The sequence below is a fragment of the Lithobates pipiens genome, unplaced genomic scaffold (genome assembly GCF_037356315.1).
Source record: "Lithobates pipiens isolate NorthernLeopardFrog02 unplaced genomic scaffold, aLitPip1_a1.2 Scaffold_37, whole genome shotgun sequence".
Taxonomy (NCBI): Eukaryota; Metazoa; Chordata; class Amphibia; order Anura; family Ranidae; genus Lithobates; species Lithobates pipiens.
In genome coordinates this window covers 6,280,379-6,294,099 of record NW_027507825.1, presented here as the reverse complement: position 1 = coordinate 6,294,099, position 13,721 = coordinate 6,280,379, and positions in this window count along the sequence as shown.

The window sequence follows — 13,721 nt, the reverse complement described above, 5'->3', positions numbered from 1 at the left end:
AATTATTCACTCTGGTGCGTCTCAGGCTGAATTGCAAGTCCGCAGATGACATTCAGGGTGAATTATCCTACCAAGTTCTCCGCCCTTGGCAACTCTTGGAACTGAATTGTAAGCAAATAGAAGAAATAGGTACCCTTACCAGATGAGTTGGACACATCCACCTTATAGTAGTGTGTCTTGCGAGCTTGTGGGGGAGGCTCCAGCCACTCACCCCAGTACACCGACACGATATGTTGTCCTCTCAGGGTTCCTCGTGGTCTACAGATAGGAAAGGTGAGTGGGATTTCCGTGCCAAACGCTGCGATCAAACTTGATGCCAGATGTCCCGCAAAGGTTCACCATAAAGGGAATAGAACAAAAAATGCCCTTTGCATGGTGAAATACAACCAATGATGGTTTATTGAAAAAGATTTTGCGATGAACAAAATTGAAATTATAAAATCACGTGATACATAAAAAGTAGATAAAAAATAGCAATGTGGGGAGCAGATAACTGCTATCCCTACGCGTTTCGACCTCAAAGTCTTCAACAGGGGCAACACTGGAGCAACCAATTCTTCATCCATGAACTCCTCCTCATGGACTGGAGTTGGGTCAAAGCAAGAACTACAACACCAAGCTCTTGCACAGCACGAACTCTACGACGAGTACGTACCCGCAACATGGCTAGAAAATGGTCGGCTGGTCAGAACGAACTAACAGAACGCACTGAAATTCAGAAAGAACCTGAGAAGACCGATCTGAAAATCAGAAACGAGCGGAGAAGAACACAATGAAAAACAGATATGAACTGACAACACGCACTGAAAAACAGATACGAACCCACAAGCACAAACTCAAGAGCAGTAATGAACTGAAAAGCACGAGGCTGAAAAGCGTGAATCATCTCTCACCAAACTTCTACACAAGATAAACAGAAGGAGCCCAAAGGGTGGCGCACTGGCTATTGAAAGTCCTCTTTATAGTCCCGTCATACGTGTTGTTCGTCCCCACGTTCTCGGCGGTCGGAATTTCCGACAACATTTGTGTGACTGTGTGTATCCTAGACAAGTTTGAGCCAACATCCGACGGAAATAAATCCACGGTTTTGTTGTCGCAATGTCCGATCGTGTGTACAGGGCATTAGTCCTGCCTAGGGCGTGAAATAGTCAAGCCTACAAGCAAACATGAGCCTTACAGCTGGCACGATCTCTCTGATGGCTGGCATGATGTTCCTGACAGGAGGCGCCTCCTCCACGCCTATTTTAACCCTGAAAATGCCGACCCACCTCACTGCAACTACCTTGCGTTGCACACAGTGGCAGGGTGGATGCTGCCTTGCTCCATTCACTTGAATGGGTCACATTTGGTGGTGGTACCAACTGCCCAATGCGACATGCCTTTTTACATGTGTACAACCCTGGGCAGCTGAATGGACTTGTGTAGGTGGGTGGTCGTATCAACCTCTGGCCGCGCATCTGAACAAGTCCTTTGATGTCAGGTCAATTTTAAAGTCAAAACATACCGGAAAAAAAAAAAAAAGACATAAAAACTTTCCGAGTGTTCGCAAATGCTAAAGCTTTGTTTTTCCGGTCCAGGACATCTAACATTGTAGATGGTCTCCGTAAAGCTGTGCATGTTATGTGAATGCATCTGTCTTCTTCGAACGCACAGCAAATCTTTGGCTTCTATAGAAAATGACATCTTTGTATACCGTCTATTACAAAGCCGGGAGATCAGAGGGGGGATCAGCCAGCGGCGTGGTGCATTGTGGGAGCTGGAACCCTCCTCGCCTACCGTTTAAAATTCCACACTAACAGCATCGTTTTTGTCCCTCGAAATGCTGTAATTTCCATTCCGTTTTTGATTTTCAGCTCCATAAACACTAAATGTGCCTTTCATTTATTTCTTTCCACACTCCAAGTTCATCTGTTCCAATTTTAGGAAATACGTTCTGCCGGGTCCAGCAAGGAACATATCCTCCAGGCCAGGAGCTTCGTGTTCTGTCAGTCCCGCCTTGTGTATAGCAGAGCTCTAGAACTGACAAATGAACCTTTCAGACTTTGGGCCATAGGGAAGCCATCTTGGGAAGCTATAGCCATAGGTGTGCGCGGCCTATTGCATTAGGGTGTGTACCCCAAAGCTCAAACGTGTGTCTGTGTAATATATATATATATACACACAGTATCTCACAAAAGTGGAGTCATCCTTTAAGTTTTAACCTTTGTTGTATCAGTGTGTAATCTTATGTACCCTTCAAAACTCCCATCAACTTCTTCTGTTCAAATTTGTGATTCCAAGGGATGTGGTGCTATAAATTAATGTATCAATCATCCACACTATATAATCCGAGTGTTCAACCCCCTGTCCTTGTCACACAATTGTTCTCTTAGGTTGCCACCCTGTAACATGGGTTTCCAATGGAGACTAGGGCCAATGGTTCAAACTTTTGCCCATTTAGCCCCTGTTCAGAGGGAGCTGAACATCTTGCAGTATATGGAAGCGGTATTTCTACCAATTGGTCCTGGGTACCCTTTTAGTCTAATGAGCCTCCAGAGCTAGGGACAGCTGACATCCTTCTGTGTAGAGTGGGTTACAAGGCATGGTGGGTGTAATGCAAGGTCGGTTCGTGGGTGCCAGACACTTCTTGAATGCAAAGAGATTTTATTTTCTCTTGAACAGAACTGTGGGAGAGAGGGTTTAGGGCCAGGACACCCTTAGGTAGTGGCAATGTTAATTAGCAGACTCTGAGACTTCTATAGGTAGACAGCCATGCAGGGTAAGGCAGCCAGCAGGACACCACATCTGCATGTGTAGGATCACTGTCTCCTATGGCAAACGTCTTATAACAGTTTCTAACACAAGTTGTAACAAACTTCTGTACTTCCTCTACAATCACTTCTTGTAGCTCTTCACTCCATTGAGCTCCCATTTTCTCTCACTAGACTTGCCAATCCACTGCCACTGGATCTCCTGAGCTCTTCCAACCTTTTCACTGAGTATCTTCCTCAAGCGTCACCCCTGCATCCCCGCTGGGTCCCTGGCTTGGCGTCCAAGATACCCCTCAAGCATCACACCCATCTCTTTGCTGGGTCCCTAGCTTGGCACTCACACATACTCCCCGAGTATCACCCCTCTGGCCTGCTCGGTCCCTGGCTTGGCACACAAGGCTGCTCTGCAAGCGTCACCTCCTCTGGTTGGGTCCCTGGCTTGACACCTGCTGAAGTTTCCCAATTCTTCACCGGTTGGTGAGACTACTGCTCAGGTACTTACTTCAGCTACTCACTGTGGTCTCTGGTAATAACGTGGTTGCTCCCTTAGTGGTGGCAGCTTCCCTTCTACCTCCAACCATGATAGGTGCTCCGGCCGGCAAACCGTCACTTATGGCTGGACTGCAAGCCGCAATCCCAACCCTAGCAGCCAGATATCCCCTGGATAGGCCTCAGGCTCCGGCCTAGCAGTCCGAGGCAGCACAACAAAAGTCCACCCAGACAGCCATCCAGGTGGCACAGAATGCTGATCACCTGACCCCACCCAAATATATAGGCTCTCGCCACAGGCCAAGGGACCCAAGAATATCCCTGCCCATTGGCTGAGACACCCCCATTCATTCCTAATCTGGCCTTGCAATGTCCTTGTCTTATCTAATGTCACCAGATACCCGGCCATCTAGTGACACAAGAAAGAAGTGCAGCAATTCCAGAATTAGGGTGGAATCAATTAATCTCTTATAAATTGGCCAAGGCAACTATACCTGGCAGGTAAATTTACTAGCAACCCTGTTTAACCATCAGTGTGCTACATATATTTGACAGTTTTCTGCTGTCAATTGTTCCTAAGGATGCAGCAAGTGATGGCACCCATGGAGTCCATAGCAACTGCCTTACTTACAAGACCTGGGATCTTTGGAAGTTTTTGGTATGGATATCTCGTGGGACCTAACACATTTATTTATTTTTTTGTGTTTATATGCCTGGAGTACCCCTTTAAAATATGGATCAGATTTAAAGGGTCTGGTATAAAACATTTGTAGCACTGACCCCCGAAGGAGCGGCTGATTTTATTGGGCTTACAATTACCTTCTTGACCTCGTGTATGTCTAGGGGTTTCCTGAGGTTGATGGCCCAAGAACTGCAGAGACTGACACCAGATCCGCTTGAGGGATTTTTATTTGCAAAAAGGAGTAGACCAAACACAGTCTCTCACAGTCTCTCAAAGAGGGTTAGAGGGTTTTAGGTAGAAAGTTCAGGTACTCTTGGAACTTAGTCAAATAGAAAGTCTCTCACTTTAGGAATCCAGAGAATAGCCAATCACAACTGGATCCTCACCCTTATCGGATAGACCTCCTCCCACTAGGCCTAGCAGCCGATAGAGTGCTCAGATAAGCAAAGTCTCTGCCACAGACTTGTTGTAGAACACTCGAATAAAGTCTCTGCCACAGACTTGTTGTAGAACACTTGAATAACTTAAGGATGTAGACAAACTTAGAGAACCCTCATACGGTACCAGGATCTTGGTTCCAGATGATAGAAAGGCAACAGTAACTCAAATAACCACTCGTTACATCCAAGGTATGCAGAATACCATCTCTGAATGCACAACACATCCAACCTTGAAGCAGATGGGCTACAGCAGCATAAGACCACACTGAGTGCCACTCCTGTCAGCTAAAAACAGGAAACTGAGGCTAAAATTGGTACAGGATCACCAAAATTGGACAATAGAAGATTGGAAAAAGGTTGCCTGGTCTGATGGGTCTGGATTTAAGCTGCAACATTCATATGGTGGGGTCAGAATTTGGCACATGGATCCATCCTGCCTTGTATCACTGGTTCAGGTTGGTGGGGGGGGGGGTGTAATGTAATGGTGTGGGGGGATATTTTCTTGGCACACTTTGGACCCCTTAGTACCAATTGAACATTGTATAAACACCACGGCCTAGCTGAGTATTGTTGCTGACCATGTCCATCCCTTTATGACTACAGTGTCCCCATCTTCTGATGGCTCCTTCCAGCAGGATAATGCCCCATGTCACAAAGCTCCAATCATCTCACCACTGGACAATGAGGTCACTGTCCTCCAATGGCCTCCACACTCACCACATCTCATCCAATGGCCTCCACACTCACCACATCTCATCCAATGGCCTCCACACTCACCACATCTCATCCAATGGCCTCCACACTCACCACATCTCATCCAATGGCCTCCACACTCCCCACATCTCATCCAATGGCCTCCACACTCCCCACATCTCATCCAATGGCCTCCACACTCACCACATCTCATCCAATGGCCTCCACACTCACCACATCTCATCCAATGGCCTCCACACTCACCACATCTCATCCAATGGCCTCCACACTCACCACATCTCATCCAATGGCCTCCACACTCACCACATCTCATCCAATGGCCTCCACACTCACCACATCTCATCCAATGGCCTCCACACTCACCACATCTCATCCAATGGCCTCCACACTCACCACATCTCATCCAATGGCCTCCACACTCACCACATCTCATCCAATGGCCTCCACACTCACCACATCTCATCCAATGGCCTCCACACTCACCACATCTCATCCAATGGCCTCCACACTCACCACATCTCATCCAATGGCCTCCACACTCACCACATCTCATCCAATGGCCTCCACACTCACCACATCTCATCCAATAGAGCACCTTTTGGATGTGGTGGTAGGGGAGATGATTGGCATCATGGATGTGCAGCCGACAAATCGGCAGCAACTGTGTGATGTTATCATGTCACTATGGAGCAAAATCTCTGAGGAAGGTCTCCAACACCTTGTTGTATCTACGCCACCAAGAATGAAGGCAAAAGGGGGGTCCAACCCCCACTATTAGCAAGGGGGACTTAATAAAGTGGCATTGAGTGTATTTTATATATTGCTGTATTTGATTTTTTTTTCTAAATGTATAAAAACGAAGAAAGCACCTTTTTTAAATTGTTCCTTTTATTTGGTAAAATGTAATGTTCAGTTGACTGCTTAATATTTGCTGCTGTCTACCTTCAATTGGCTCTGGCCTCTCTCTCGAGCTTTTTGAAGATATGAGTAGATTTTATTGACGTATAAAACAAGGATTGCATTTGAGTTGAAGCAGTAAAGTTTGAGGCTGGTATGCGGCGCAGACGCTCCGTATGAAGCGCTGTTATATAAATGACACGGACGTCGTCTTGAGGAAGGGGAACTGGTTAGCTCGAAAAGAACCAATTTTCCATGCAATCATGGGTCTGATAAAGTCTCTTTCAAACTTCAAAAAAAAAAAAAAAAATGTGATTATTTTATTATATATATATATATTTTTTTTTTCAGGTATAAAACCTTGAAAAATGATTTTCCAGATGGGAGTATGAATGCTAAAATGAAAAGACGGTTTGTTGTAATCTTTTACTAAAAAATTAATTTGCAACTGCCTTAAACTGGCACGCTGACATTTTCTTCCAGGCAAGGAAATTGGAAAGGGTCAGAACCAAATAGGTTGGCTCGCGATGTTTATATACCTATTATACAGCATATACACATGCATTAGAGTTAATTGCCATAAATAAACTGAACCAAATGAGCAGTTGGATGGAGATGAAAATCCCAACCTCTCCATAAATACAGGTTTGGTGGGTCACGAGTAACGCCATCGTCGTCTAGATATTGCTTGTGCGGGAATTCCTAATAATAACTCTTCGTATGGAATCAAGTAGCAAGTGATATCTGACCGTGGTGTCACCCCCCACCAGAGCCAAATTAAAGTAGGGGCTATCGGAGCTGTAGCTCCAGGACCCTACCTTAATATAGGCCAAGCTGCCCAAAAATTTCCCAACCTCTCCGTAAATCCAGGTTAGGTGGGTCACGAGTAACGCCATCGTCATCTAGATATTGCTTGTGCGGGAATTCCTAATAATAACTCTTCATATGGAATCATCTATCTAATGATTTTTCAGATCATTCTAATTATTATTACACAGGATTTATAGAGCGCTGACCTGGGGTCAAGTCCTTGGGAAAAAAGTGTGGGAACTCCCACCCAAGATCCACTCCCCCACCAAAAAAAAAAAAAAAAAGATATGCTCATATGCATATATATATATATATATATATATATATATATATATATATATATATATATATATATATATATATTTCACATAAAATACAGTGACTGCAAATGTGACATGCTACAAAAGATGACCAGACTGCGAATGCGACTATGTACAGGAGATGACCAGACTGCGACTACAGGAGATGACCAGACTGCGACTACGTACAGATGACCAGACTGTGACTACGTACAGGAGATGACCAGACTGTGACTACGTACAGGAGATGACCAGACTGCGACTACGTACAGGAGATGACCAGACTGTGACTACGTACAGGAGATGACCAGACTGCGACTACGTACAGGAGATGACCAGACTGCGACTACAGGAGATGACCAGACTGCGACTACGTACAGGAGATGACCAGACTGCGACTACAGGAGATGACCAGAATGTGACTACAGGAGATGACCAGACTGCGACTACGTACAGGAGATGACTAGACTGCGACTATGTACAGGAGATGACCAGAATGTGACTACGTACAGGAGATGACCAGACTGCGACTACAGGAGATGACCAGAATGTGACTACAGGAGATGACCAGAATGTGACTACAGGAGATGACCAGACTGCGACTACGTACAGGAGATGACCAGACTGCGACTACGTACAGGAGATGACCAGAATGTGACTACAGGAGATGACCAGAATGTGACTATGTACAGGAGATGACCAGACTGCGACTACGTACAGGAGATGACCAGAATGTGACTATGTACAGGAGATGACCAGACTGCGACTACAGGAGATGACCAGAATGTGACTACAGGAGATGACCAGAATGTGACTACAGGAGATGACCAGAATGTGACTACAGGAGATGACCAGAATGTGACTACAGGAGATGACCAGAATGTGACTACAGGAGATGACCAGAATGTGACTACGTACAGGAGATGACCAGACTGCGACTACAGGAGATGACCAGAATGTGACTACGTACAGGAGATGACCAAGTAGCCAGTTTTAAAATGTAAACCTCTCCTCACCCCCTTTATGGCACACCCTTTACATTCCTGTCCTAACCCCCCTTCACATTCTTGCCCTGCCTCCCTTTTATATCACCCCTCCTCATTCCTTTCAGTTTCTGATACTTTCCCCCTCCGTCCTTCATAACAGTGCCCTCTTCCCTGTCTTACCTTACACAGGACACAGCAGATGACATCGGAGGCACAGAGCTGACATCGGAAGTGCAGCAAAGGGATGGACAGAGGGCGGGACCTGCCCCAGTTAACTGATTGGTTGATAGAATGCTGAGCTGTTCTATTAAAGCGGTTCTGCACACATATTAATAACATTTTCCCATTCTGTTCCCTCCAGACCGTACATTTGATAATGCCACAGTTTTTTTTTTTTGATTAATCTACCTTTTGTAATTAGTAGTCTTTGATTTTCATCCCATGCGGCGATGGGCGGTCTCTTGCGGGGATCAGCATCACTTCCTGCTGAACCCTGCACTGTCTCCTGGGATCTCGTCCAAGTAATCCCAGGAGACATTGCGGCTAATACAGCCGAAATCTCGCGAGATTTCGAGAACGTGACGTCATCACGCCGGGCACGTTTGGAGGGCGATTTGAATTTCGCCATTGTTCTCCAGGGCAAACTGGTAAACATGACACAGCTCTGCTCTGTAGCTACAGAGCATGTGCGAGAACCGGCAAAGCATGCTGGTTAGAAACCCAGGAAATAAGGAGGAAGTTTTGCTTGTGGGCTTCACTTGCCCACAACAAAAATGACAACGGCCGAACAGTGTGAATATAAATTAACATTTTGCACAAAAACGGACATGCGGCAGTCAGAAAACTAAGACAAGTAAGCCTTTTTATATAAAAACATCAATGTTAAAGCATAACCATAAAAAAAAAAAAATTTCAGCAGTGCAGAACCGCTTTAACCAATCAGTTAACTGGGCCAGCCCCTGCCCTCCGTGCATCGCTGTGCTGCTCTTCCGATGTCAGCTCTGTGTCTGTGAAGACAACAAAGCTAGCAGGCAGCGGCAGAATGCACATCTTAAATGGCGTGACCGCGCCGGGGGGCCGCACAGATCATTGACTGACTTGGCCCACGGTCCGCCATTTAGTTGATGCCTGTGCTAGAGCCTCGGGCGGCTCTAGTCCTGCAAAGGAACGGCGTTCCTGCTGTGAAAAAAGTGCAGGGACACCGTTCCCACGCGTTCCCGCAGGACTCGAGTCCTGGCGCCGACAGTTTGTGAAAAAGGAATAGGAGGGCCCTACTCATGGAGCTTCCAATCTACAGGGGTAAGAATGTGCGACAAAAGGTAGCCAGTGGCATTGTTGTGGGAGAAGGGGATGTGCACTCACCAGAGGGTTGACACCATCAAGCAGAAAGTGAATTTATGGGGACCCCCACGCATTTTTTTTTTTAAATTTTGGTTCGGGGTTCCCCTGTGGGGAAATGCCCATGCTGTTTTTATTAATGAACTTATGTGTATTGTGGACCGACAATTCATTGTAGCCGCAAGTAGTTTTAAATTACTTTTTTGCTTTAGAAATGTCATTTCGCTATCTGACTGTACTAAACACGGGAAACATGCGCCCCTTTACAGGCATACTATAGACAACCCCCAGGTACGAAATTTAAAGGAATATTACACATTTATTGTTTCACTTTAAGCATTATTAACCGGTTCCCGACCAGCGCACGACGATGTATGTCTACAGAATGGCGCGGGCAGGCATATTGGCGTACAGGTACGTCCAATCTTCAATGCCGCCCTGCCATCGGGAGCGCGCCGGTGGCGGCGCGCTCCCGCGCTGGTCGGGGCCCCCCGTGAGTCCGGTCGCGGGACCCGCGGACTCGATCGTCGCGGGCATACCCGCGATCGTCTCACGGGACGGCTGAATGGAGGAAATGCCGTGTAAACAGTATTTCTCCATTCTGCCTAGCAACTAGTGACGCTGATCTCTGCTCCATGTGATCGGACCAGAGATCAGTGTTCACTAAATGAAAGCCCAACCCCCCCACAGTTAGTAACACACCCCTAGGAACACTTACCCCTACACTGCCACCCACTGGTTAACCCCTTCACTGCCAGTGTCATTTACACAGGAATCACAGCATTTATATAACAGTGATTACTGTATAAATGACAATGGTCCCAAAAATGTGTCAAAAATGTCCGATGGGTCCCCCACAATGTCGCAGTCACAATAAAAATCACTGATCGCCGCCATTACTAGTAAAAAAGTAAAATAATAAAAAATTATTAATAAAAATGCTATAAAAACTATCCCTATTTTGTAAATGCTATAACTTTTGCGCAAACCAATCAATAATCGCTTATTGCGATTTCTTTTACCAAAAATATGTAGAAGAATACGTATCGGCCTAAACTGAGGGAAAAAAATGTTTTTTTATATATTTTTGGGGGATATTTATTATAACAAAAAGTAAAAAATAATGCGTTTTTTTCAAAATTGTCGCTCTATTTTTGTTTATAGCGCAAAAAATAAAAACCGCAGAGGTGATCAAATACCACCAAAAGAAAGCTCTATTTGTGGGGGAAAAAGGACGTCAATTTTGTTTTGGGAGCCACGTCGCACGACCGCGCAATTGTCAGTTAAAGCGACGCAGTGCCGAATCGCAAAAAGTGGTCTGGTCTTTGACCAGCAAAATGGTCCGGTCTGTAAGTGGTTAAAATCACTGCTCCACAAAAAAAATCAGTTTTAAAACTTTTTTTTTGCATTGATACATTTCCCCTGGGGCAGGACCCAGGTCCCCAAACACTTTTTTATGACAATACCGTGCATATAAGTCTTTAAAATTAGCACTTTTGATTTCTCCCATAGACTTTTGAAGGGTGTTCTGCGGCTTTCGAATTTGCCGTGAACACCCAAAATTGTTCGTGGTTGAGTCGAACTGGTGAACAGCCAATGTTTGAGTCGAACATGAGTTCGACTTGTACATAAAGCTCATCCCTGGTCACGAGTAACACCATCGTCATCTACATATTGCTTGTGCGGGAATTCCCAATAATAACTCTTCATATGGAATCAAGTAGAAAGTGATATCTGACCGTGGTGTCACTCCCATCGGGGCCAAATTAAAGTAGGGGCTATCGGAGCTGTAGCTCCAGGACCCTACCTTAATATAGGCCAAGCTGCCCAAAAACTTCCCAACCTCTCAGTAAATCCAGGTTAGGTGGGTCACGAGTAACGCCACCGTCATCTAGATATTGCTTGTGTGGGAATTCCTACTAATAACTCTTCATATAGAATCATCTCTATAATGATATTTCAGATCTTTCTAGTTATTATTATACAGAATTTATAGAGCTCCAACAGTTTGCGAAGAAGGAATAGGTGGGCCCTGCTCATGGAGCTTACAATCTAAAGGCATAAGAAGGGGCTACAAAAGGTAGCCAGTGGCGTTTCTGTGGGAGCACGGCGGCGTGCACCCACCAGAAGGGTGACACCTTCAAGTAGAAAGTGATATCCGACCATGGTGTCACCCCCCATCAGTGCCAAATTAGAGTAGGGGCTATTGAAGCTGTAGCTCCAGGACCCTCCCTTAATATAGGCCCAGCTACCCAAAAACTTCCCAACCTCTCCATAAATCCAGGTTAGGTGGGTCACGAGTAACGCCATCGTCATCTAGATATTGCTTGTGCGGGAATTCCTAATGATAACTCTTCATAGGGAATTATCTCTCTAATGATTTTCCAGATCATTCTAATTATTATTATACTGCTCCCGCAGTTTGCAAGGAAGAAATAGGTGGGTCACAAGTAACTCCATCGTCATCTAGATATTGCTTGGGCAGGAATTACTAATAATAACTGTATATATGGAATCAACTCTCTAATTCGATTTTTTAGATCATTCTAACTATTTTTATATAGGATTTATAGCTCGCCGACAGTTTGCAAACAAAGGAATAACAGGACCCTGCTTATGGAGCTTACAATCTAAAGGGGTAAGAAGGTGCTACAAAAGGTAGCCAGTGGGGTTGCTATGAGAGCACGGGGGTGTGCACCCACCAGAGCAGCTAGGGGTACCAGTGCACCATGCACAGGGGTGGCTGGAGGTGGAGGGTGACTAGCAGAACTCCATGCTCGACTATCGCACTGGCTGCTCTTTAGTTGTGCATTCCCCACATGACCTGTGTCCTCGGCCGGCTCCTCAGAGTACCCCTCTCCTGCTCCATGCATTGCCGCTCAGTCCGATGTCTGTTCTCCCCAGCCAGAGCCCTGCCCCCCCGCCCCCAGTCTGGCCCACACTGCACTGCATACATCTCCCGGGTAAACAAACTTTAAGCACGCAGATGCAGTGCAGCCCTATGCCAGCCCCCCGGAGGACACTGCAGGCTTGTCTGCCAGCCCCCCTCCTCCCCCGTCATACACAGATGATGAAAGGTCTTTCTGGGAGATATGCTGATCACCCGTCCAGCACACTGGATGGAGCCCAGGCCAACATGGATGAGTGCACGGCCTACAGCTTGGTCATGGTGAGTGAGAGGACCCCATCCCCCACACACCATTACATACCCCCTCCATCTCCCCCTGGGGACAGGGGCCCTTTCTCATGTGGGGACAGGGACCTCCATCTCCCCTGGGGACAGGGACCCCTTCTCACCTGGGGGCAGTAACTTCATCTGCCCTGGAGAAAAGGACCTCATATCTTCTGGGGACAGGGACTCCATCCTTCCTAGGGACAGTCCCCTAATGGGGCACCTAAAAATAAAAAATAAAAATAATTAAAAAAAACGACTGATGCCAGTGGTGGAACTACAGGGCTCACAAAGGTCATACCTGTGACCACACCCTGGAGTTCCACCGCCAGACTTGGAGGGAAGGCACCTGGCTGGGGTTCAGGGGGGCCCTTCATGGTTTCTTGCATCAGGGCCCTGAAGGTTCTAGTTACGCCACTGTCCAGGACCCTACCTTAATATAGGCCCAGCAACCCAAACCGCCCCCCTGGCACCGCATCACCACTGCTGTCTTCCACTGCCCACAACTGCCCAGTGTCCACTGCTCTGAAAATAATTGGTTACTAGGACCGCCTAGCATCCTAGCAACCAATCAAATGCAAGCACAGGCCTCGGCAGAGAAGGAGCATGTAACTTTGTTCTCCCTGCTCCGCCTCCGTGTGCGCCATCTCCCAGCTTTGGACCTGCAGACAACAGAACCAACTATGATGAGGGGAACCCACCCGGAATCTGACTGAGGACATGGCACTGTCTGGTGTGCGGCACTGCAGCAGCCAGGAAGAGAGGGTGTCTTCTCATGCAGTGTAGTCATGCTTAGTCATATTGTGTGTGGGGCACTGGGGAGCAGCTGAAAATGCTAAGCTTGGCTTTGTAGTCCCATGGAGGGGAGGGCAATGTTTACACATACTTGTGGAACTGGTCATATAAGGTAAAATACTCTAATACTTAATGTCTGGCACACTGGTTTAAAGGGGGACACTGCAGACTCTGGGGGAAAGGGGAACTCTGATGTAAGTGGGATCTCTGTGGACCAGAGGTAACCAAAGACCCCCTAACATTAGAGGTCTCCCTTACATTACAGTCTGCAGAGATCCTCCTTAATTATTTGGGGGGGGGGGGGTGGTGACACCATGTTTTACCGTACCAGGTGACACCAACCCTAGTG